We start from the raw sequence: 27020 nt of genomic DNA on the forward strand, positions 1-27020 counted from the left end.
GACAAGAAGACAAGAAGACAAGAAGACAAGAAGACAAGAAGACAAGAAGACAAGAAGACAAGAAGACAAGAAGACAAGAAGACAAGAAGACAAGAAGACAAGAAGACAAGAAGACAAGAAGACAAGAAGACAAGAAGACAAGAAGACAAGAAGACAAGAAGACAAGAAGACAAGAAGACAAGAAGACAAGAAGACAAGAAGACAAGAAGACAAGAAGACAAGAAGACAAGAAGACAAGAAGACAAGAAGACAAGAAGACAAGAAGACAAGAAGACAAGAAGACAAGAAGACAAGAAGACAAGAAGACAAGAAGACAAGAAGACAAGAAGACAAGAAGACAAGAAGACAAGAAGACAAGAAGACAAGAAGACAAGAAGACAAGAAGACAAGAAGACAAGAAGACAAGAAGACAAGAAGACAAGAAGACAAGAAGACAAGAAGACAAGAAGACAAGAAGACAAGAAGACAAGAAGACAAGAAGACAAGAAGACAAGAAGACAAGAAGACAAGAAGACAAGAAGACAAGAAGACAAGAAGACAAGAAGACAAGAAGACAAGAAGACAAGAAGACAAGAAGACAAGAAGACAAGAAGACAAGAAGACAAGAAGACAAGAAGACAAGAAGACAAGAAGACAAGAAGACAAGAAGACAAGAAGACAAGAAGACAAGAAGACAAGAAGACAAGAAGACAAGAAGACAAGAAGACAAGAAGACAAGAAGACAAGAAGACAAGAAGACAAGAAGACAAGAAGACAAGAAGACAAGAAGACAAGAAGACAAGAAGACAAGAAGACAAGAAGACAAGAAGACAAGAAGACAAGAAGACAAGAAGACAAGAAGACAAGAAGACAAGAAGACAAGAAGACAAGAAGACAAGAAGACAAGAAGACAAGAAGACAAGAAGACAAGAAGACAAGAAGACAAGAAGACAAGAAGACAAGAAGACAAGAAGACAAGAAGTCAAGAAGACAAGAAGACAAGAAGACAAGAAGACAAGAAGACAAGAAGACAAGAAGACAAGAAGACAAGAAGACAAGAAGACAAGAAGACAAGAAGACAAGAAGACAAGAAGACAAGAAGACAAGAAGACAAGAAGACAAGAAGACAAGAAGACAAGAAGACAAGAAGACAAGAAGACAAGAAGACAAGAAGACAAGAAGACAAGAAGACAAGAAGACAAGAAGACAAGAAGACAAGAAGACAAGAAGACAAGAAGACAAGAAGACAAGAAGACAAGAAGACAAGAATACTTCTGAAAGACATTCAGGAGAAATTCCTAGAGGAAATCCTGGAAGAATTCACTGAGTAATTCTCGGTGGGTTTCTCAGAGGAACTCCTGGATGAACTTCCGGAGGAACTTACTGGGAAAATTCCTGACGAAACTTCTGAAGCAACTCCCGAAGGAGTTTTAAGGAGGAAATTTTGGAGGAATTTCCTGAGAGAATTCCTGGAGAATTTTCCGGAGGAATTCCCGTAGGAACTTTGGGAGGAACTTTTTGGGAATATTCATGGAGAAATTCTTGAAGGAACTCCCGGAGGAATTATCGGAAGATTTTCCGGAGGAACTCCTGCAGAAACTTTTGGAGGAACGCCTGGAGAAATTTCCGGAGGAATTTCTGGAGGAATTCTGGAAAAATCCCGGAGGAATTCATGGAGCAATTGCTGGAGGAATTCTCGGAGAAATCTCCCGGAGGAATCTACGGAGAGGCTCCTGAAGGAATTCTTGGATAAATACTTGGGCGGATTTCCAGCATGAATTCCTTTGGGAATTCCTGGAGAAATTCTTTGGGGGGTACCTGTTTGAATTTTTGGAAGAAACCTCTCGAAGAACCTCCGTGCGTTTCGGAGATTACTTGTAGAAGAGCGCTCGGAGGCATTTTACGAGGAATCATCCGGAAAGAATTTCAGTAAAAATCTCTGCAATTAATTTCTGGAGGAATCCTTACAACATCCAGGAAGCGTGTCCAAAAGGAATTCTCGGAGGAATCTGCGGAAGCAAATCCCAGTAAGAAACTCCTGGAAGAATCCTTAAAAAGAATTCCTGTGGGACTTTTCGGAGGAAACTCCTAGAGGAATCCTCGGAATGATTTTTTGGTAAAGTCGATGAAATGAATTACTGGAGGAACCTCCTAGAGGAGGAATCTCCTGGATGAATTCCGGAGGGATTTCTTTGGAGAGATTGCGAAATTCCTTGAGGAGTCTCCGGAAGGCATTCCAGGATGCATTCTCAGAATGACTTCCCAACAGTTTCAGGTTTAAAGCATAAATCGCTTGTGTATCTTTTTTAGCCTGACTAAGGGGGGGGGGGGGGGGGTGGTTTAACCCTTTGGAGTCGGAGGGGTCATATTTTTTTTTATCTGTATTAACGAGATTTTTAGCCCTAGGCTAGTTCATCTCGGGACCCACGCTTTACTTCCCTTCCGAAGGAAGAACTCACATTTTGCGAGTTTGTCGGGAGTGGGATTCGATCCCAGGTCCTCGGCGTAATAGTCAAGTATTCTAACCACCACACCAGGTCCGCTCCACAGGGGTCATATATTGGGGTCATAAATAACATAAGAAACGGCTGTATAAATTCACCCAATCGATAAAACTGAATACTGTCTTCGGCAAAGCTGTGGCAAATTCAGTCCTCTATTAGGAAAAATGAGAATATTTGTATTTGAGACTTCATTGATAATCTATCTAGAACTTCCTGAAACACCATGAAATTTGGAAAAACGAATTAATAGACATACCAGTTTTTCTAAAAGCTGAACTTGAATGTGGGTTACGTTTATATGCATTCATTTAGCTTTCATAAAGAATATCAAAAAGTGTTTTATATTCTGAGATGTTTGAGGTGTTCCAAACTCTCATATAGTGAAGTCTTTCAAATCTACAAGAATAATTTTATGTATTTTCGCCACAAATAATAGCATTGCATAACCAACTGGGGTCCGAGAAGCTATTGACTTCTACAATGCCATTTATAGACACTATAGGGAGATTCTAGGTCAGCTAAACTACGCCGGAGTTCAGAACTTTAGGTCTACACTCGTAACAGTAGCCATATCTGTTGTACTGACCAACGTTGCATAATCAACCGCAGTAACTGGAGCAATCTGAAGTCTACTAGCTTATTTTGAACCTTTGGGATATTCAGGTTCGTCTGAACTGTTCTATAATGAAGTCCTTCAAATCTACAAGAATAACTTTATCTGTTTTCACCATAAATAATAGTATTGCATAATCTGCTGGGATTCGCGAAGCTCTTGAAATCTCAAATGTCATCCAGAGACATTATGAGAATGTTCCAGGTCAGCAAAACTATTTTTGAGTTTAGAACTTCAGGTCTACACTCATAACATTAGCTATATCTGACATACTGGGTAACGTTTCATAATCAATCGCGGTGACTGGATCAACCTGAAGTCTACTTTATATTATTTTGAACCTTTGGGACATTGAGGGTCGTCCAAACTATGCTGAAGTTTAGATCTTTATAGTAACAGTAGTTATTCTCACAATGAGCTTTAGACTGTAATACCCGGGTAGAGGAAAAGAGCTAAACAATAGCATATTTTGATATTGAGATCAAAATGTGATTTTGGTTTGATTGATATAAGAGATAAAAGATTTGAAAATAATATCTACAATTTACACCAGGAATATCATCATCAGATCATAATTAGATATTGTAAGATCTAACCAATAGCAGCAAGCTATTCGTTTGATCTTGAAATATCAAGTTTTGATATTGTTCAGATATTCCAGGAACATTTTTCAGATATTATTTTCAGATCTTTTGTCTCTTATATCAATCAAATCAATATCTCGTTTTGATCGTCAGTATTTCACCTCTACCCGGGTATTTAATCCCCCTGGCACGTCATGAGTCAATTCAGGATAGTTTTGAGATATTCCAGATCAACAACACTACTCCTGAGGTCATAGCTTCAGGTCTACACTTGTGATAAGAAGTGAAAGAAGTTATCGTTACACCCGCAGACTTAAAGAGCTAATCTCAAGAACAGTTTGAGGATATCCCTGAAAGTCTCTTAAATAAAGACAAATCTATCAATTGAGGATATCCCAACTGATCTGAAACTGTCTATTAAACTTTCAGAAGACATACTGAACATGATATATTAAAAGTCGTAGCTTTTTATAGTGAAAGAAGCTACCGTTACACCCGCAGACTTCAGGATCTAAACTCAAGAACAGTTTGGATGACCTAGGATATCTAGAAAAAATATTCTGCATAATATTCTACCATTTTTGGTGATAAATAGCATCCAAAACTACAGAAAAATGTAGAAAAAACTCCATTATAACGCTTGGAAAAATCCCGGCTTCAAAGGGTTAAATGTGTGGTGCCATTTTACACCACTAGCGCATTTGGGACTGCGTACCATACATCTAGGCTACAACTAGATACACAAGAAGGGCGAAAAATGTGCATCCTTGACAAAAGGAAATACGCACCACAGAACGATGACAGCTTGATCCTTGCGAAGGCAGTGGAAGACGAATTCGGAATAAATAGGAACCCGCAAGATAAATAAATATGTCATTCCACAACCACACCCAGTCGGCGGTTGCGAATGGTTTCACTTCTCATTTCACCGCCATCATCATAATCATCAAGTCGCTTCTTTAGGAATTGATTGGGTATCGGGAAGAAGTTTCTACCTGATGAGGTCCAATTGCACTTCGTTTGTTCTTTTTTTTCATGGTGGTGGGTTGGCTTCGGTTTAGAGTATGTAGCTTGAGTTGGATTTATTGTAAATAATCGTATTTTATTTATCCTTCTTATTTATTTATTTATTTATTTATTTATTTATCTTCGACATAATAAAAATATCGCACAGACAAAATTAACTTATCTACTAATTCTTAACTTAAAAACATTCTTCGAAATTCCAAAGTCAAACATTGAGGCTACTTCATTGAAGCGTGTACAACAAACGTCTAGAGGGTTGTTCATTCCGTATGTAGTGCGGTGAAACGAACGGCGAAAAAAATCTGGCTGACGAGTTTCTCGGGACGGGGCATTGAATCGAAGCTTCTCAAGTATGTCCGCGCAGTCGACGTGGCCCGACAGGACATCAAACACAAACATTCGCTGTAGAAATGCACGTCTGCTTGACAATGTTGGAAGATCCATTAGCATGCATCGATTTTCATAGGGCGGCAGGTTCATCCTATCTCTCCAGTTTAGCGACCTTAGAGCGTACCGAACTAAATGTTTTTGAACCCGTTCAATTCGATTAACCTGGACTTCATGGTATGGGGCCCATACTTGTACGCAATATTCCAAAACACTGCGCACAAACGAACAATACAGTGCCTTTAGACAGTATACGTCATAAAACACCTTGGAGTTACGTTTTACAAACCCCAGCATAGAGAATGCTTTGGCAGTCACAGCAGCGATGTGTTCTGAAAACCGTAGTTTGCAGTCGATGATTATCCCCAAATCCTTCACAGTAGTCACACGGTTCAGGGTTGTTGTTGCCATCATATAATCATACGTCGTCGGAGTGCGCATACGTCCAAAAGAAATCACGCAACACTTCTTGATGTTGACTTCCATTCCATTCAAGTTGCACCATTTTAACAGCGCATCGATATCCGATTGAAGTACGCAACAGTCAACTAAAGAGGCGATTATACGGAAAATCTACAGGTCATCAGCATACAGGGATTTCGGAGATTTAAGCACCAAACAAAGGTCGTTGATGAACATAACAAACAGCAGAGGTCCCAGGATACTTCCTTGTGGTACACCAGAGTTTACCCTGAATGGTGTGGAACATACATCTCCAATTTTGACAAACGACATGCGCCCAGAAAGGTACGATAGGATCCATTGTGTCAACCAATCAGGAAGTTCGATTCTTTTGATTTTCTCTACTGCAAGGACGTGCGGTACCTTATCAAAGGCTTTAGCAAAATCAACATACACAGCGTCGATTTGCTGCTGCATCTTCTTATTGGCTCAACGTTCCTACAGGTCAGAGTATACTTTTATTGTTCTTCTATGATCACATCCAAAGAGAACTTACTTGGCTACTATCTATTATAAATTTTACATTCGAAGGAAAACTATTTTTGACAATTTGCTCTCTTCGTCAAAAAAATTTTTCTAAAACCGGTAAAACTCAAAATTGTGTTAATAGGAATGTAAACTTTCAATAGTTATTTATGTAACGAGTTGCAAAATGATGATTTTTACAGTACGAGTTCTACATATATCCAACGAGGTTTGCCGAGTTGGATAAATACGACGAGTGCTGTAAAAATCGAGTTTTGCAACGAGTTGCATACACAGTTTTCGATTGAATGGGAACGGCCACGTGCTTCATCCTGCTAGACAAAATTTGAATCAAACAAGCCGTGTTATAACCGAACCATCACAGTTTTTCAAGCTCTAGCTGTGCAAACTGAGGTCAGGCTGAGGTTGCCAATCAAACAATTGCAGTATGATTCATAATGCAACCAAAATGAGTTGCATTGTGAACCATTATGCAATTGTTTGATATCGAGCGGAAAAGTAGGCCGTTACCTTACTCAAACGGCAAGTATAAACTATAATTTTATAGTGCCGAGTTGCAAAAAATAAATTGTACGACCAAGTTCCAGACAGAGCGTGGGACACAAAAAGACATTTCCCGAGCAGCAGAAAATAACAAGTGAATAACATATCAAGGTAGTTATCTTAAATCCTACCATACCTTGATATGCCCTTCGTTAGGTGGTAATAAGAGGCAAAATAACATAAATGAATACCAAAATTTTGTATAAATAACACCTAGAAAATAACAAGCCTTGTTATTTCAATAATGAATGCATACCAAAAATTTCAAGTACTGTATTTGTTATTCCAAAGTTATTGAATTACAAACTAATAACACTTCTTGTTATCAAATGTTTCATTTGTTCGATGACTTCATGATGTAATAGCAAATATTGTTCCTCGGTTATTTTCACTGCTGAACCAACAAATACTACATCAATACCAAATTCTGCTCAAATACCTCCAACTGTTATTGTGATGTTCTCATAACATTTCGTACAATAACGCAGCAATAACAATTTTAGGTATTAGAGCACATGTTGCTCTTCGCATGGTATTTGTAAGGTATGCCCTTCTGCTCGGGTTTACTCCTGTACCCTTTTTGAGTTTCATTTTGGCCCCATATCAACTATGCAAAATTTCAGTTTGATCTGAGAAACTATATTTTAGCGCTAGCCATTTTAAGTTTTCATACGATTTACTATGGGGAAAATCACTTTTTCAAATAAAAATCGCCATAGGTTGCCCCTTTACTCCTAAAAATAAATCGATGAATGATTTCTGTTGGAAATTTTACGAGGAATCAACTCTCCGAAGAGCGCAAAGCGATCCAAGGCATGTGGAAAAAGTTATTGACTGAAAACCGTTTGGCATGCCAATGTTGTTTAACATGTAAGGAATAACAATAAATAATAAAATCTCGATTGGGTGAGGCTTAATAACTTTTTCCACGAATGTCATATCGGTTTGCGGTCTTCGGATGTCTGATTCCTCGTGAAGTTTTCTACAGGAATCATTCATCGACTTATTTTTAGGGGTCTAGGGGTGACTCCTAGCGATTTTTCTTTGCAGAAGTAAAATTTTCCCATAGACCCGAGCAGAAGGGAATAACAACAGCATAAGAAAATGTGTTATTTTGGAAAAATAACTGAGTAATGAAATAAGTAATTTTCATGTTATTAACATAACAAATTATGTTATAAACTTGGCTGTCATAAGCAGCAAAATAACAAAAATCATAACAAAAAAATGTTCCTGAAAGACCAATTTAATAACATGTTTTGTAAGATCGATAACAACATAATAACAATGAATTTGGGAAATATTTCAATAACAAATGTTGTTATTTTAAAGTTATTGATAACAAACCATAAGCAAAATAAGTTATGATATTAAACTAATAACAAAATCAGTAATAATGCTAGGGTCTTGTACCATTTGGCAGGTGTTCCTATTTTTGTCACTTGCCGCTGTAACTAAATCATTTTTATAACTAAATGGCACACGATGAGTTACATACAGTATCTAACCCTTTACAAAAATTTAAATCGATTGGTTTGAAATTGACATCAAGTGCCCAAAATTGGTACACTTGTCCAAATGGTAAAAGGCCCTATAAACTATATGAATAATAAAACAAGCGATTAGAGCACATCAATAATCATTGTTAGTTATTATATAAAATCAATTGAAAGTTACACAACGCAAAATACAAGATGAGAAAATTTCTAATAATACAAGATGTACAAAACATGGCTTGTTCACTGTGCCCCACCCACAAAAACGATACGAGCGCCTCAGGTGGGGCAGTTGGCCAACTAACAAATTTCTAAATAGACCGCTAAATTGGTGTACGATTGGAATTATTAGTGTTACGTCTGATACGTCACAATAAGAGGAACTAATTAGATCCTACATTCGGTATGCTGTAAACAATGTGCTGTAAACAAAATCTCGAATGATGAAGTTTCAATTTCAAAAGTTGTTATTGTTGTGCTATCTATACAGGGTGTTAGGTTCATGAGTGCAAACTTTTTAAAGGGTGATAGAGGACCATAAATGGTGAAAAAAATTGTTCTACGCATATGGTCAAATCTCAACCGTTACGTAGTTATTGGACTCCCCATGTGTTTGACTCTTATTGCCTTAACTGGCTATAACTTTAAAATGGTCAAACTTATCGCAGTTTTTTTACCCTTATTCGAAAGATTATTGAATTTTCTATCAAATGGCATCTTTGAACCGATTGATTTAGCTAAATAACTAACTTTTCTAGAGCAAAATAGCTAAAAATAGCGTGTTTTTATTTGTTTATGTCCATTATCTTTAAAACATGCGTAATAAATTAAAATTCTTTCTTTGGGAAAGTTGTGGACCCTGTTTCACTCTACAATTTGTTCTTTGACGCCAAACCTCTAACTCTTATCGTTTTCTTGCAATTTTGATTTAAATGTGCAGCACAGTGCGCAAAAAAGTGCTTACCATGACGATTGCAAATTTTTGATCTGAAATGCGACGTTCAAATCGAAATTGCAAGAAAACGATAAGAGCTAGAAGTTTGATGTCAAAGAACGAATTGTAGAGTGAAGCAGGGGCCACAACTTTGCCAAAGAAAGAACTGTAAATTATTACGCATTTTTCAAAGATAATTGACACAAACAAATTAAAACACACAACTTTTAGGCTATTTGATCTAGAAAACTTAGTTATTTAACAAAACCGATCGGTATAAAGATGCCATTTGATAGAAAATTCAATAATCTTTCGAATAAGGGTTAAAAAATTGCGATAAGTTTGACCATTCTAAAGTTATAGCCAGTTAAGGCAATAAGAGTCAAAAACATGGGGAGTCCAATAACTACGTAACGGTTGAGATTTGACCATATGCGTAGAACAATTTTTTTCACCATTTATGGTCCTCTATCACCCTTTAAAAAGTTTGCACTCAGGAACCTAACACCCTGTATATATATATATATATATAAAAATGCAGTGGCATACGTGGGACCGCGCATAACTTGCGAACGGATGGTCCGATTTGGGTCGTCTAAGTTTTGTTCCGTTAGTTTTTACCCAAGGAAGGTTTATGAGGCAAAAAACATGGGAAAATTGAGAGTTTTTGAAAATCGGGGTTTTGAACGGGGACTTGGGCTTGGCTAGGAACTTGAAACGTAAAAAAAACGCAGTAGGCAAGACAAAGTTTGCCGGGGACAGCTAGTTATTTATTAAATATTTGTACACTCTCAATAGTATAATAATAACTAAATTTGTTCCATAATAAAACATATGATAAAAATATTATTTTATGCGTATATATCAATAGCTTGATCATAACAAAATAAGATTGTCAAACAAAACATGTTATGGAAAACAAATTCCTCGATAAGTTAATAATAACAAAACAAGATATAAAAACAGATTATGTGATTTTATAGTTATTAGTTTGATATTCCCCTCTACTCGGGGAAAATCGTAAGAAAAACTAAGAATGATGGGCGCTAAAATATAGTTTTTTCCGATCGATCTGAAATTTTGCACAGTTGATATGGGACCAAAGTGGAACTCAAAAAGTATACAGGAGTTGGAGTTTTTTTCATTTTTTGTATTTTCCCATATAAACCGTGTACCAGGCTAATAAACATCCTCGATGATGATGATGTAAACTGTAGAAAATTCCAAAGTCAAACTGCATAGTGTGGCACACCAAGTAAACTACCATCCTGATCGGGAACGAGATTCAAACCCCAGACGTCTTAAGCATAACCTTGCGCTTTAATCGCTTCGGCTACACGTATTTATTTTTTGATGCTTTTTCATTTCAACATACAAAATAGTCTATCCTATTATTATTTATACCAGAGATCTAAAAGTTTCGCTTCGTTGTTCTATATGCATTAAGGACGACAGAAATGGATAATAATTTTTTCTTGTTTTTTTTTGTTTAAGAACAATCTCATTAGAATCCCAAGATGGCCGCCACTATGGCCGACTTTAACACCTCTTCACGATTTTAATCCATTAACGCCCAAGGTGTCTCACAATTTAAATCTTTAAATAAATTTGTTATTAAAGGTCAAGTTCCAATAATATAAGCATGATTTGACGAAAAAAATGGAAGTCTATGGTGTAGTTCCAAAAAAAAATCTTCAATGTAGGTCCTCAATATCTGATAATTTTCTCGAGTTCTATTTCAGCACAACTTCTACGCTATCGCTATATTCTGATCCGTATAGATACAATACAGCTCTTAAAAAGTGAGAGATGATAATAACCACTCAAAAAGAATAGAAAAAGGACTTATAAATTGGGGCAGAAATATAACCCGATAAACGCCTAAAAGTATGCAAAGCATGTAATTTCATGTAGTTTCGACTGCAGTGTTCAATATTTATCAAATTTATTTTTTTTAAACAAATCAAATTGAGAGTACTCACAATGTGTAGCATATCCAAACGTTAAAATACTGTAGATGTTAGATTTTACACAGATAATGATTTCTAATAAAGTAATAGAGTTTTTCCTTCAGTACCCCTATTAACCCCTAGTAACTCTATTTACGTACTCACCAAATGTAAACTTTTCAGAAATGTTGCAGGTTTAAAAAAAATCGTGTTAAGTACTGTTCCTTTTTATTTGAATCCTTTGACAGTATACGTATTTTGATGTCAACTACAGTGATAGACATTCGTTTAGCCGAGGCCAAAAAATTTTCAAAAAAGTGTCAGGAAACTCATACAAAAGATTTTATGATAAAACTTTTTTATCGTAGTGATAGTATATCTAGTACTGTTTTATAAAAATGTGATACATCACACTTACATATACACTGAAACAAAAACGAGGGTAAAAACCCTTCAAATATCATTTTTTGCCTAGACATTCGTTTAGCCGAATTGTATAATTTTTAGAATTCCATAATAAAAAACTAACGAATTTCGAAAAATATCCAACAAAATCATTTTGTATGGTGACCTGCATTATAGATCGACTTGTAAATCATGAATTGAATCGTTTTTGGAAGTGTTGCCATATTAATTTTGCATGCATCTCATATAAATATGTCATAATATTTTAAATGTTTCCAAATTGAAATTTGTTGTAGTTATTTTTATCGGAAGTGTTTCAAAAGAATCTAATGAAAGTGTCATGACCAAAGCAGGTTGAAAATTTACGAAAAACAATGTTTTCAACAGAAAAAAATAACGCAAACTATCAAAAAATCACGTAATTAGGTATTGTTTTGATGAAATATGATGGTTTTACTTGCATAAATCACAGCGTTTACTAATATTACGTCTTCCAATAGCTCCCAATATCTTCTAGACTGTATTCTGGCTGAAATAAAAAACATTGGACGGCTCACATTTCGAGAAATGGCACCGAAAATATTCAAATTTCTAGCTTGAACTACTTGTTTCATAATTTCGACACTCTTTTCAAATAAATCATGTTAAAAATGAATGTGGTTCACAACTAAGACTCATTTATTATATATTTCTTCAGATTGAATGAAAAAAGTCAATTGTTTGGCCATATCTTGCATTTTTGTATGAGCATCAGCTTTCAAATAAACAGGGTACAAAAATTCTGACACTTCTTGCAGTTCTTTCACTTAGCAGTCTTCTAACTCATTTGGTAATGCTAGTATCAAACAGGTATACTCCATAAGCATTAGGGCACGTCTTTATTTCAATGCAGAACTATATATTTTAGCTTTTATCAATCCCATTTTAAAGTTTAAACAACCAAAAACAAATATACTTAATTTTTTCATAACATTTTATGCAATAATTTGAACATTTCTAACAATAATTCTGTGTCATATTTTCAAAACAGCTAATCTAGCTTACGTTTGAGTGTTTACAGAAGTCATTTTTCTTAAATAAATTTGTTTATCGTCACTTCTCCTTATCGGGACATTTTTTTTTTAAATATTTCTCTGAATTTCACAAATAAATAAACTTTTAAGGTCAATTATCTTGCTAACACGTCATAAACTAAATGCCTTGGAGTATACGCTTGAAAAATACTCACGAAATTATAAAAAATCTATTGAAAATCAATTTTTCATTTACCTCGGCTAAACGAATGTCTAGGCAAAAAATGACATTTGAAGGGGTTTTACCCTCGTTTTTGTTTCAGTGTATATGTAAGTGTGATGTATCACATTTTTATAAAACAGTACTAGATATACTATCACTACGATAAAAAAGTTTTATCATAAAATCTTTTGTATGAGTTTCCTGACACTTTTTTTGGTCTCGGCTAAACGAATGTCTATCACTGTATAAGGTCGTCTGTAGTGTCTAGTACCGCCTTCTCGAAGGTACGTGATCGTCCAGCAGTAAAAGAGGGGAAAGTTGCTGCGGTGATTGAAATTATCTAATGATGGCTGAAGAGAAACAGTAAGCCGAAACGTCACAACGTTTAATCAGTAGTTTTCATTGGCTCACCGAGAAACATCAATAACACAGTTAAATATTAGTTAACGGTGATTAACACATCCAATTAATTTAGAATAACGTATTAAAGTCTGAAAAACATAACGCTGGGGGGAAGAACATTCATGGTAGAAACCCCTGAAGGAATCCTGGGAAGATTTACTGAAGGGATTCTGAGAGGCAAATCTGGTATAATTTTGAGGGGATCACTGCTGAAAGCTTGGGAGGAATCCCTGAATTATTATTGGCTCTTTATTATGGAGATTTTCAGCCCGAGGCTGGTTCATCCCGGTGAATCCCTGAAATAATCATAGAATAAACCTCGGGTGGAATTGCTGTATAAAACCCGAGCGAGGATCCCAGCTCATAGAAAGAATTTCATTAGGATTCTCTGAACATGTTTCAACAGAACACTTTGAAAGAGTACTAAAATGAATCTGTGAAGTAATTCCATCAGAAATCCATGAAAGACTGGTCGTTGAAATTTCTGAAAGAATCCTTTCAGAATTTTCCAAAGCAATTCTGGCAGAAATCCATGAAGTTATTCCTGAAGGAATCTCGTAAAGAATACCTGATGGAATCCTTAGAGAGATCATGACAGGAATGCCGGCCAAAAGCTGAGCAGGTATTCCTGCAAGCATCATAGAAGATGTCTCTATGATCTAGGATTGCTTGAAAAAAAAATCTCGGAAGAAATCTATATTTTTTCGTATTATTTTTTTTGGGAGGAATCCCTTAAGGAATCACAGCAAGAAACGTGGAAGGAATCTTTGAAAGTATTCCAGCACAAATCCCTGAATGAATACAGGAAAGAATAACTAAAAGAACCCTTTCAGGATTTTCCAAAGCAACTCCTGCAAAAATCCCTGAAGAGAACTCCGGAGCAATCCGTACAGCAATCTCGGAAGCAATATCTGAAGTTATCCCGGGAATAAACCTGGGAAGATTCTCGAAAGGAACGCCTGAAGAAAATCCGGGAAAGAATTTTTGAAAGTAATCTCGAAAAAATCTCAGCTCATCTAATATCATCTCAATTCTTCACCCTACTCTCTAGCCTCAACCTTACTATCTTCTTTGCCCTCTCTTCCAACCGTCTATCCTACGCTCTATCGTAACCTTCAATCCTATCATCTGCCCTACCCTCTACCCTATCCTCTACCATAACCGCTGCCCTATCCTTTACCGTACCCTCTAGTCTATATTAGGGTTAATCGTACCGTCTACCCTTCTCTCTACCCTAACCTTTTTCCTACCCTCTTCTACCCTCTTCTACCCTCTTCCCTACCGTCAACCCTATCCGCTACCCTAACCTTCTACTCCCCTCCCCCTACTTCATCCGTCACCCAAACCCTCTACCCGACCGTCTACCAGGGTCATACTCTTTTTCTCATAAAGCCCGATCGATATATCCGGGCTGTAATCTTGCATATGGTCCGCCATCTTGGATTTTAAAATGGCGTTAAATATCGATTTTTGACTTCCACTCATCAAGCCCGATCGATAGATACCCATATTGCATAATATTATAGATCAAACCACCATTTCATGGTCGCCATCTTGGATATGATCCACCATCTTGGATTTCAAAATGGCGTCGGATATTCATTTTTCAGTTCTACTTATGAAGCCCGATCGATAGATACCCATATTGCATAGTATCCGAAGCAGCATTGCCCTTAAAAAGCGTATAGACCGCCGTCTTGGAATCTGAGCCGCCATTTTGAATTCCAATACCCCTACTACCACCTGCACATCCTAAGGAATGTGTATGCCAAATTTCTTGACGCATTCCAGAGTTATGCCTATCTTCCGGCATACATATATGCATACGTGCATACATATAAACATACAAATATATAAACATACAAGCATATAAACATACAATCATACATACATCGACTTTTGTATGTATTGATAAACAACTCTGCCGTAGAAATGAACTTTGAATTTTTAATTATATTGTCAAAATTCTAGGGATTTTTTTTTGCATAGGAAATGCAGCTCATAGATCGTGACAATATGTAATCTTTGCAGCATCGTTTACGCCACCTAGTAAACCAGTCACAAAATATATTGTCCACTATGAGCAAGGTATGGGTGTGGAGAACATCTTCTCTGAAGAAAGTATTCTAAAATTTTGCGTAATCTTAAGATATTCACATCAAAAGGACTGTCCTATTTATAGGACGCTGGGCGGATATGGGTTAAGTGACGATCCTTATAACATACTAAACCAGAGAACATGATCTTTCTATTTTTTGGCTTATAACAAGTAAGCAAGACAAGAACAAAATAAAAGTTACTACACCATCGTTAGAAGTTAACTTCTTGAGATTTGTGCATTTGAGGTCCTGATGCAATGTTAAAGTGGAGTTCTAAGACGATTGTCCTTAAGGGCAATCGTCCTTACAAATAAGATCTTTAGAACACTTGAAGTTCATATGCACCTTACCAATTTAATAACTTTCAATAACTCCAGCCTGATCTTTAGCAATTTCAGTGTTCACATTACAAATCGTAATTTCCATCTTCATTTAAACTTTCCCCTTATAGTTCATGTCGACTGGTTTCCATGCACCGTAGTCACCCTGGATGCGGCTGATTGCTCTTCGGGAATTCCTTGCAGAATTACTGCTGGTGTGTACACAGAGAGCGATATAGATAGCGGACACCGTCTGCTTGCGCTATACGATCGACGCCCAAGTCGCATCATCAATGCAATGTTTTTACACCACTCAGCTGATATAGATTGGTCGCGGTACGTGTGCGAATTTGTGTCAGCAGTAAAGTATAGTAAACCGTAGTCCACACTGAACAGTGACCGGGCGCGATAACAATTTGCTACTTTGTCGTTTCTGTAGCGGTGGTGATTTGGTCATGAGCCGGATTGGTCATCGCTGCTGCTACAGCGTCGAACAAAAGTCATTTGGCTGCTACCTACTGGCGGTGATTCGCATCGGGTCATTGCATCTTTTGCTTTGTGTCATCATATCGCTTTGTTGCTTGCAGTTGCGCGCATGTAATTAGGCAAGGCATCGTTACCTACACGGAGAGACGAAACTACCCAAAAGTGAGTTCTTTCCACCCAACTTCGGGGTTGCGTGCGTCAAGCCAATTTTGAGTTGATGGAATCGATGTTTTTGTTGGGTTGTTCCCGCTTGCTTCCATGTGAAAAAAATACCTATTTTAAGTTTTTTCCACCCAACCGAAATTTTGACTTAGGTTGTATTCACTCAAATTTGAGTACTGTGCTAGAAACTCAGTGTTGGCTTGACGCACGGAACTGCAAAAGTTGGGGTGTTTCTCTCTTCACTCTCTGACAACAATAGAAAGAGCGCATGAAAAGGGAGATGAAAAAGAACTCAAAATTGAGTTTGAAAGTACCTAATTTTGAGTTTTTCAGTTTCTCCGTGTACCGAAGATGCACTGGGTGCAGTTAGTAAGTTAGGTATATCGGGAACTATACGTAACGTTCGTGCTCATTCAAAAGAAGATTGACATGGTCATGCGATGTGTGATGATGAAGACACGACTAATTTTATTTCTCGAGGCGGAAGTAGCTTCTAGGAATATCACAAAGATGATCGCGCGGCGCGGCGCGGTCACCCCTCCGGAATGTTGTGTCGGGTTTTACTGTATTTGGATGCAATTTTGTATGGGTTGGCAAGGTGTGTCGTGTCGTGGGTAGTTGTGACGGTGCATCACGGCGCCGCTTCAAAATTAGCAACCTTTGCGGATTCCTTATTGAATGTATGCGGAATGCACAAACATTGCACACAGTGTCGTTCAAAAATCATTTGATACCTAAAGCGGCCGATTTGAGAATTTGTTTTTGTTTTTCTGTTCAAATGTTTGAATTGTCTGTTAGATAATGATGAACAGAAGCCTAACGCATTTGATGAGTGCGTAAAAACCTGGTCTCAATCCTTGGATCGTTTCTTTTTTTTGTATTTTCTTATTTAAGATTCTTGATCTTTTCAAAATATACGTGCTGTTGCCGAAGGGAAGGGTGCGAAGTCCAAAGCTGAATTTCTTTCAGCAGATCTAAAAATCTTCTTTTGTCGATAAGCTAAAGCTAAAAATATAGGTTTTATTAAATTCATTATCAAGCACTTCATATTGAATAACATACACAGCAAAAAAATTCTTGTGATATCACATCACTTTCGCTGCACATCAGTCGCGTCGTAAAAGTGATGTACAAATTACATCCTTTCCACACAGCGAATTAGCCGCCGTAGCTTGAAAGTGAGTCTAGCAATCGCTAGAACCGGAACGATAGATGATTCATATATAAGTAAAATATTGGCATGGGTTCGTACACTGATCCGCTGATTGTGAGGCATATCCCTTGCCTCTCGGCTATTTCACCGAGTCAGAAGGACGGTGATAAATATGATACTGCTTCTAAATATATCCACTGGAATGGGTTTGTTGACACTTTCCAGTGCCAACCAGGGTGTACATGGTGAGTGTGATAATTGTTGGAAAACGATGTAAACGAGTGAGATTACGTTCGAAAATGGATACATCGCCAAAAGTTACGCGCCTGGAAATTACAAAATTATTTGCTGTGTACAATTTTTCAGTGGACCTTTATCGCTGCCCGTACTCTCAACTCGGCAGACGTCAATGGGCTTCGGCTTTGCCGGATCTGATAGTGTCTGCTGTAATAGTTAAGAGTTATCCTAAATGCCACTTTAAAGTCAATTAAGCTCTACTAACAAGATTATTTGGATATAATTTCTAGACTTCACTTCTTCCACGCTTTACTATCTTACTTGCTGAAATCTGTCCAATCGGTTTCTTTTACTCTCATTCGTCCCCTTGTATCGCTGTCTAACCCAAAACTTTGTTCCCACTGAGCCAAATTCAAAGTTACGCAATTGTATCGCAACACGTGCATTGTTGTAATAATACGTTCGTAGCCATAAAGGGGCCGTCCATATACACGTGGACAACTTGGAGGGGGGAGGGGGCTCGAGAAAAGTCCACGCTTGTTCACAGAGAGGGGGCGGGGGTTCGTCAAATGTCCACGTGGACAACAATGACATAAGAATTAAGAAACAAAGATTTACAAACTATGTCACATTATTGATGAGATTTTCTTCAATAACAGTTCTATACATTTTATTTTATTATACATTGTTTTTTAGTTGGACGTAACTCCTTCAAGAAAAAAAAAAATCATGGTATTGACTCATTGACTAATTTGTTTTAATTTGTCACAACTTCCAATTACTTTTTTTCATCGATGAATAATCTGGAGATTTGAAATGGAGTGTAGACCATGCAAATGTTGGTGTTTCAGTCAGAAAGTTTTCATTGGAGTTCTGTATGGATTTCTCGAAGTTGCATATCTACTTCGAAGTTTCAAAATACATGTGAAGATTTGCAGGCTTATCTCAAACACTTATTTGGAGCTTCCTTTAAAATTCTAGATGTTTCTGCAAGATATTGAAGTGTAAGTATCAGCAATATAATTTAGTTTCGACTACACTCTATGCATTTTTTTAAAAGTTGCTGTAATTCTTGTTTTTTGTAGTATTCTGAGAAATATCTCAAAAAAATATAAGAAAAAAATTACTTTATCTTAAGGACAAGGTATTTGGAGTACATAGCTCAAAATTTCTAGAGCACCGTTTTTGAGAACTATTGAACGGATTTGGATGAAAATGCATCACGCTAATTGTTCAGTGGTTGTCAACAGTGTGATGCATTTTAATCCAAATCCGTCCAACGGTTCTAAAAAACGGTGCTCTAGAAATTTTGAGCAATGTACTCCAAATACCTTGTCCTTAATAAAACAAAATATTTTAAAAAACACCATCTTCAACCATAGATTGCACAGACTGAGCAATCACCAACATTAGGCGATGGACATCACACGAAACACCCAATGATCCAGTGGGGAATTTTCCGTTTGACGACAATTTTTCACCGACTGGAGCGCGAATCAAACCCACACTCTCGCAAACATTAAGCTCAATTAAAAACAATGTTGAAAACTTGTACCTAGCTAACTATTGTGTGCCTCTTTGAGAAAGACTTTAAAATGAAGTCACTCAAAAAGTTTTCTTCCTGTATTGTTTTTTATTTAAAAATAATGAAAAATAACTTGTGTGTATTTTATATTAAGCTTTACAATATTTTTTATTTATAAAGTTTTTAATTATATTTAAGGCAATGTTTACGAAGAAAAAAGAAACATTAATGTAATAATTTATAAAAAAAAAACTTTTTCAAATAACTTTTTCCGTTTATTTTGAAATATTAAAAAAAACTTTTTTTTTCGCATGTCCACTGGACATTGGGGGAGGGGGGTAGGGGTCAATGAAAAGTCCACGCTTGTCCACGGGGAGGGGGGAGGGGGAAAAAAACCGTGAATTTTCTGTCCACGTGGTATATGGACGGCCCCAAATAGAAAATTCATTTTTCATTTTGCTGAACGGCGTCGGCAATCAACGGCAATGATTCCCGAATACTCTTGTATCAGTAGGCTCAAATTCACCAAATGAAGGAGAACGTGTCTCTGGAACCGACCTACTGATACCTGAATGTCTTGTGCAGATGTGGATGCTATATATGATTTGCAATGGACGACCAGCAGGCGTTGGTCTTCTCCAATCACCAGCACTTTCACACTGAAGAGTCATATTAGTACCAATCAGTCATCACATTGGATTCTTGTGCAGTCGGTGGAAACTTTTCGTCAAAACGAAAAATTCATCACTGGGCCAATGGGTGTTCTTTGTGTTGCCCGTTGTCTAGCGTAAGTAATGTGTCCAGTCTGTGCAACCTCTGGCTGAAGACGGTGTGAATTGTCTTTTTAAAGGAAATGCTATCAAACGCCCCTAAAACCTCTAGGAACGCATTTAAAATGCCCCTGAAATTTCCTGAAACATTCTGAAATGATTTTGAAATGCTCTTCATGCATCTTGTAACGCCTTTTAACCGTTATGTGGCCAGCAAATAAACACCCGTAGAATGCCGGCAGAGTACCCGGGTACCAACGAAATTGAAATGATCATATCTTCGTGGAATTCCCACCGATTTGAAATCGGTGTGTCCATCTACCCTTGCTGGAGGAATCCCATTCCCCTTGCCACTTCAGCATAGACGATGCTCTGACGATTCGTCTCGCGCCTCTTATGTCACGTCGCTCGAAGCACTCTTTACCCTCTGTCACCAGGAGTGCTATGGGCATCATGCACGCTTGCACACATACCGCGTCCATTCCTTCAGAGCGTTTAGAGTAAATCATGCACCCACCTGTGGGGACAACTGCCTATTGTTCACACTTGCGGTTGTTTATCACCACCATCTCCGTTTTGTGGTGCGTGAGTGCCAACTGTCTCGACCTCATCCAGCCCTCCACTATGCCAATTGCATGCGTTGCTGTCAGTTCCCCTTCCTGTATCGACTTGCCGTATACCACGAGGGTAATACTTATGACACACATGTGATACAATAATCAACTATTGCGCTTGAAATGAGTGCCATACTGGAAATTTTCTCAGTTCAAGTCAGTCTTGTTAGAATTTTCTTGACACTGGGTACCGTTGTATAGGAATCACACTCGTATCACATGTCTGTCCAGGGTATAATATCATCGGCAAATACGACCAGATTTACGCCCGGGGGTGGAAGTTTGGGCCTCAATACGCTCATGCGCCGCGTTCTATAGTGCCGGGCCCAGGATGGAGACCTGAGGTACAGCCGTGGTGATGTTGTAGCTCCTCTCGCCTTCGTCGGTGTCACAGATTAGCACCCTATTCTGAAAGTAGCTCTCCAGTATGCGGCATAGGCTAACCGGGACTCCTAGGTGGTGTATTGTGCACTCAATGGCGGCGCAGCTGACGCTGTTGAACGTCTACGACCGCTTAATAGCGGATTCATGTTCGCTTGGAGCGCTATCTCGGCCGTTTTGGTTACCGCCCTAATAGCTTCCACCGTCGATCGACCCTTCCGGAAGCCGAACTGGTTATCCGAGAGGCCATAATCATCAGATTTCTCGGTATAGACCATCAGCCAACAGTTTCCCCCGGTGTCCAGAAGGCAGATACATAAGTCTGTATGCCGACTGGTCGCCAAGTGCCTTTTCCACCTCTTCGGAAATTCACCTCTGTCTAGGCACATCTGCATAGCCATTCTGAACATGTCAAGCCTAGCCTCGATGACCGTCTTGATGGCTACTGTCGGGATACCATCCAGAACGGAGCCTTGTTTAACTTAAGCAACTACGCTCCAGCAATGAGTTCGTCGTTCGTCACCGGGGCGACCTCGAAATGGCCAGTTTGGCCATAGGGGACGGGGGCACATGATCTTGTAACGTATCGTGGGAATAGCGTTTCCACGATCTTCTGCAGTATTGCGGGGGAGCGTTTTGCAGGTGCTAACGCACCCTTCGTTTTGGTCATGACTACTCTGTAGGGGTGATCAAGGGGTCGTGTTAGCTGCCTGGCAGAAATTTTCGAAGTACGCCCGCATACGTGCCTCAATCGCTTAGTCCTTTGCCAGTTCAGCCGCCCTGCAGGCCTCACTTCGTTCCATTCTACCCTAATCGGTGCGAGCTCACTGCACCCTCCACTTAGGCAGGATGTGCGGAGTTCTGCGAATTCTGGACACCACCAGTATACCGGTTTGCACCCATTTCTGGGTAGCGATCGCCTTGGCGGCGCAATGCCCGTCATATGCACGGCTTAGGAATCCAACTACACAGCAAATAATTTTGTAATATCCAGGCACGTTAATTCAGGTGATGTATCCATTTTTAACATAATTTCACCCGATAACATCGTTTTCCAAAAATAATCACACTCTCCATGTACAATCTGGTTGGCACCGCAAACCCATTCCGGCAGATTCGTAGAACCACACTGAAAAAATAAATCACATATCACATGGAAAATTTCCATTAGTTTGGCTATATAACTGTTATTGGATTTTCCGATGAAAATTTCTTCGGAAATTTCACATGAAATCTATACGGTATATGGAAAACATTAGGAAATCACATAACTTCTATTGGAAAATCACATAACTTCGCAAAATCTATGTGATATTCCCATAGAATTCAATGGATACGCGTATGGATACATGTTGCAGAATCCCAGCCTGGTAGAGCAAAATTACCAAAATCGACTAAAAGGGTCCCAAACACCAAAGGGCTAATGCTCCAACAAAACAACTAAATGGCAAAATTCATTTTACATGTCTATTTAGGCTCATCAAACTGGTACCATTGGTCTGGCTATTGGCCTATTGGCCCCTATCTCCTAACGACAGTACTGTCTGCTCTTACATGCTAACATTTGGTTCTCTTATGCATCTAAATGATATCGGTACTCACGGCACCGCCAACTTGACTCCGTTCCATTTCGCTGTGAAGGGGTTGTTTGGCTCCGGTGGCAACCGGCACCTCCGGCCACGCTTGCGCCTTTCCCGGTCGTTGGACACCGCTGGCCCTTGTCGTCCCTTACTTCCTGTCCTGCCTTCACGGTGGAATCTCGCCTCCCTCCTTCGTGGTTTAGCCGGCCGGAATTTGGCTCACCTTTTCTTCAACGATCGACCTGCGTCCGTTACCTGCGCGGGTGGCCAGGTCCGAATCTCGGTCTACGGCGAAAGCTTCGTGGTTCGGCCTCACGAATTGAGCGGGTTCAATCGATCTCGATCGCCTCCGTTAGCCGCTCTCGCTGTTTCCCGGCACCACGGGAACCGATTCGCCGGAGAGGCTTCCTCGACTCGAGCTTGCTCAAATCGGAATCACCGACCCGAGGAGATGATGGCACCATATAAAAGAACCCTGGGGGATATTAGCGTTTGTTAATTTCGGAGAGAACCGATTATCCACTTTTAACCTACCCTGTGGTGGGGTCCTTTGTTTGACTGCAGACTATCCCGACGATGGTCTTGGCTGATTTTAGCTGGGCGCTCCTCAGTCCTCGTGGATGATATAGGTTAGGGTGCGGGTAGCAATCTAGGGATTGATAACGGGATTATAATAACTAGCTGCTGACCACTGGAAGGCTAATTACCTGTCGCCTACGGCTTCCGCTCACCCGTCCTTAGCCAACGACGATCGGCTGATTTCTGGTCAATTCCGTAATCTGTTAACCACGACGTGAACCAAACGGAACCTGTGGGATTCGATTTCCAGGTTAGGTAACCTTTGATCGTGATTTTTCCCTCTGAATTACCTGAGCGTCGAATCCCGTTATTTGTTTCGGCAATCGTGTCTGACTTTTGGATGTCGCTCCGTTCCCTTGGTTCCTCGTCGTTCCTTTTCGACGGATGTGTGTGACGTCGACTTGAAATACGGTGAGAAGCACTTCGCCGAATCCGTTCTTCTTTGCCCGCAATTAGCAGCTTTTCCGGCGTCCCGTTTTTCTGGCGGTCCCGCCAGAACGAATTATTCCTGGATTCCAAATCACCACGCGGTTTCACAACTGCACAATCTAACACAAACTTGATTGCGAGAACCAGCTAACGTGCCGGGCTGAAGATAGAACGGGAATGGTTGAACTTTCTTTTTTCCAGATCCGCGCCTACCCCGACCGAACAGTTGCACTCGTGTCAGTAGCGGTGTTGCCCGATGTCTGACAGCAGCAGATGGTTGTGTTGGCGGCGCATTCGAATCGACCGTTAGTGTTCGAAAATACTACACTGAGCGAATCATATTTTCGTTTCTACCCTTATCGCTAATGCCTACATGTATTTTTTCCTGCATAACATATTAAACGTAACATACAGTCCATGTGAAAATCAGATGAAAACAACGTGAAAACTTTTTTCAGTGCAATATTGCGGATTTTTAGAAAAATTTTCACTCTGCGGTAGCCGCCGAGTTCTACCGCAACTGTCAAAGTCCTACCGCAGGCTTGAAAATTATCCTATCATTGAAACTGAAGGCCAAATCAAAGCATGCTTGTAAGGCAAATTGAACTGAAAACCAACAACAAACAATGATCATCGGCGTCGTATCCAAGGCATCGCTAAGGTAGATCGATGATACATCAATAAAAATCAGTAGTCTGACAGCTGCGGTAGCTTTTCGTTCTACAGTAAAACGGAAAGTTATCTCTTAATTAGCAATATCATATTTATCATCCACTTTCTAACTCGGTGGAATAGCCGAGAGGTAAGATATATAGTTTACAATCAGCGGATCTGTCTACCGGTTCGGTTCTAGCGATGGCTAGACCCACTTTCAAGCTGCGACGGCTTATTTGCTGCATATAAAGGATGTAACATGTAACGACGCGACTGATGTGCAGCGAAACTGATATAATGTAATATAAATATAAACTGATATAATGTAATATCACAAGATTTTTTTTGCAGTGTAGAATAAGGCCTTTCAGTGCCCCTCTGAAGCTGGCATCCTTGGTGAGGGTCTACCAGGCCAACCACACGCTAAGGCTCTGATAATACCTATTGAAAACCATGAAAAAAATCTCTGAGGGAATCTTTGGAGGATGCTTATACGATAAACATAACGTCGGACTATGTGCCATCATAAGATGGCTTTGATAAAATGCTTGCTTTTCTTAAAAAAATATCAGGATTCAGGAACACTTTGACTTTCGTCGACGGAAAGATCGTGAGAATATATTCGACGAGAAAGGCAGTATCACCACCAGGAAGATTTATTTGTTTTTTTTATTACCGTACGGGTTTGGGCCGAAGGGTCTCAGATTTTCATGAAACTTTTTCCACAGGCAGTGCTCATGGATATATGAACAAAAAAAAATTGAGAAAAATTCAGGGTCATCTATTTTCCCGGAAAACTCAGGTGATTTTTTTTTGTTTTCCCCTGACACTACTTTGAAAAAATAAATACTCAAGAACGAAGCATCATAGAAACAAAGTTTTTTTTTAGAAAATGAAAGCAAATTTTCTCAGAAATCAAAAGAAAAAAAAAATCTGAACTGGAAAAAAAATTCCACAAAATTTTTCACAGTTGAGAAAATTCGTCAAGAAAAGCCGGAAAAGCAATGCCCGAACTCGTGGAAAATTTTCAAAAAAAAAAAATGTTTGAGAAGGTTATTCATAAGCTTTAATCGCTGAAATTTTCAGAATGCACTTCTTTCCGTTTTTCAGTTATGGCCAATTTTGTTGAAAAATGTGCAAATGTGTCATATAAGCCTTTTCTTTGAAAAATTATAACTCAAGAACGAAGCATCGTAGAAACAAAGTTTTTTTTAATGAAAATGAAAGCTAATTTTCTCAGGAATAAAAAAATGAAGTGAAAAAACTTTTACACAAAATTCATTAAGAAAAGCTGAAAAAACTATGCCCGAACTCCGCGGAAAACTTTCAAAAAATATGTTTGAGACGATAATTTTATAAGCTTTGATCGCTGAAATTTTTGGAATGCACTTTTTTTTTCTGTTTTTTTTTTATGGTCAATTTTGTAAAAAGTGTACGCTTACCTATATTATATGGTCATTTTTTACATAATTGGCCATAACTTGGGAACGAAAAAAAGTGCATTCCAAAAATTTCAGCGATCAAAGCTCATGAAATTACCTTCTCAAAAATATATTTTTGAAAATTTTCTGTGGAGTTCGGGCATAGTTTTTCCAGATTTTCTTTATGATGGAAATTTTTTTCCAGTTTATATTTTTTCTGGATTTCTGGGAAAATTTGCTTTCATTAAAAAAAAAGCATTGTTTCTATGATGCTTCGTTCTTGAGTTATGATTTTTCAAAATAAGTAGTGTCAGGGGAAAACAAAAAAAAATCCACCTGAGTTTTCCGGAAAAATAGATGACCCTGAATTTTTCTCATTTTTTTTTTGTGTGCTTTGGAAAAAGTTTCATGAAAATCTGATATCCTTCGGTCCAATTTGTACGATAATAATAAAAATCCCCAATTGTCACACTAAATCAAGTTAACCCAGGGATCTTGTATTCCTGGGAAGAATAGTTTGAGTACGGGATAAACATCTCAATAATACAAAATGTCTCACGATCTTTGAACACTACTGTACCCATCAGTAGTGGGATAATCCAGGTAGAAGGCGAGCGCGCGGTGCGGTGGATAGTATTCCCGTGAACGCGAGTTGAATAGTAAAAAGATCCACAGTCAGTGGTGTATAGTCATCGGTAATAAGCCACCGGAGACATACTGACACAATTCTACATTTCGCTTTGGCTATAATTACATTCGAAGCAAAATATATCCGAATGACGACGACGACGACGTCGACGACGGTGGTTGATGTTTCAAAGAAACTTCACACCGAGCCGTGTAGACGAATCGCGATGACGAAGACGACTTGGCGAAGGCTCACCTCCACACAACCAGCTCCAAACCAAATTCAGTCAGTCAGTCAGCCAGTCGGGCAGCCATTAGATTTAATGATAGTCATAAATCAGCAACGAATTGCAATAGCTACACTACCCTCTCACGCTGGATGTTTTGATTCACTGGTTTGGACTCACAATCTCAAGTATCTGTATAGAGCTGGTTTAACGACCAAATGACGACCGCGGCAACTGTTACGAACGATAGTCGTCGGACTTGCCGCGAAGTGGTTCTGGGATATTTTCTGGCAAGCAAGCAAAACCTGCTCCGCTAGCTTTGACCTGTTTGAATGCTTTGAAGTTGCAGGCACAGTGGCCACTAATCACAAATTAACAACGGCTAATTCTCGGCCGGAGGAGAAAGCTATACTAACTTTTGTTCGAAGGATTTCTTCAGATGGGACAATCGCCCAAAAGATTTGACTGATCTATCCGCAGTGTACTCATCTCTGTTTGCAGTCACGTTCACATGGGGAATCTAACATAATAGATCGAAAGGCGGAACGTCGAAAAAGTGAAAGGTCGAAACTAGAAAAATATAAGGTTTTTAAAGATCAAACCCTGAAAGACAAAAAGACAGTTTTTTTTATCTTTCTGACCATTCGACCTTTCGCCCGTTCGACGAACCACCTCTAACCCCTGCCGAAGTGAGCGGAGTTTGAAGGTGGTCAAGGTTTTAAAATCCTAGAAGAGGGAAAGTTGCTTCGC

At 38.8% G+C, this 27020-nt stretch overlaps 1 long non-coding RNA gene across 1 annotated transcript; it reads right to left on the minus strand.

The window, feature by feature from the left end:
- Nucleotides 1-22206: 22206 nt before the first annotated feature.
- Nucleotides 22207-23881, minus strand: LOC109431262 (uncharacterized). Its single transcript, XR_003898281.2, has 4 exons — nt 23203-23881; nt 23041-23142; nt 22868-22982; nt 22207-22808 (listed from the first exon to the last, which is right to left on the minus strand). It is a non-coding gene; the product is annotated as an uncharacterized LOC109431262 (long non-coding RNA).
- Nucleotides 23882-27020: the final 3139 nt, after the last annotated feature.

Source organism: Aedes albopictus, chromosome 2 (assembly GCF_035046485.1).
Source record: "Aedes albopictus strain Foshan chromosome 2, AalbF5, whole genome shotgun sequence".
Lineage (NCBI taxonomy): Eukaryota > Metazoa > Arthropoda > Insecta > Diptera > Culicidae > Aedes > Aedes albopictus.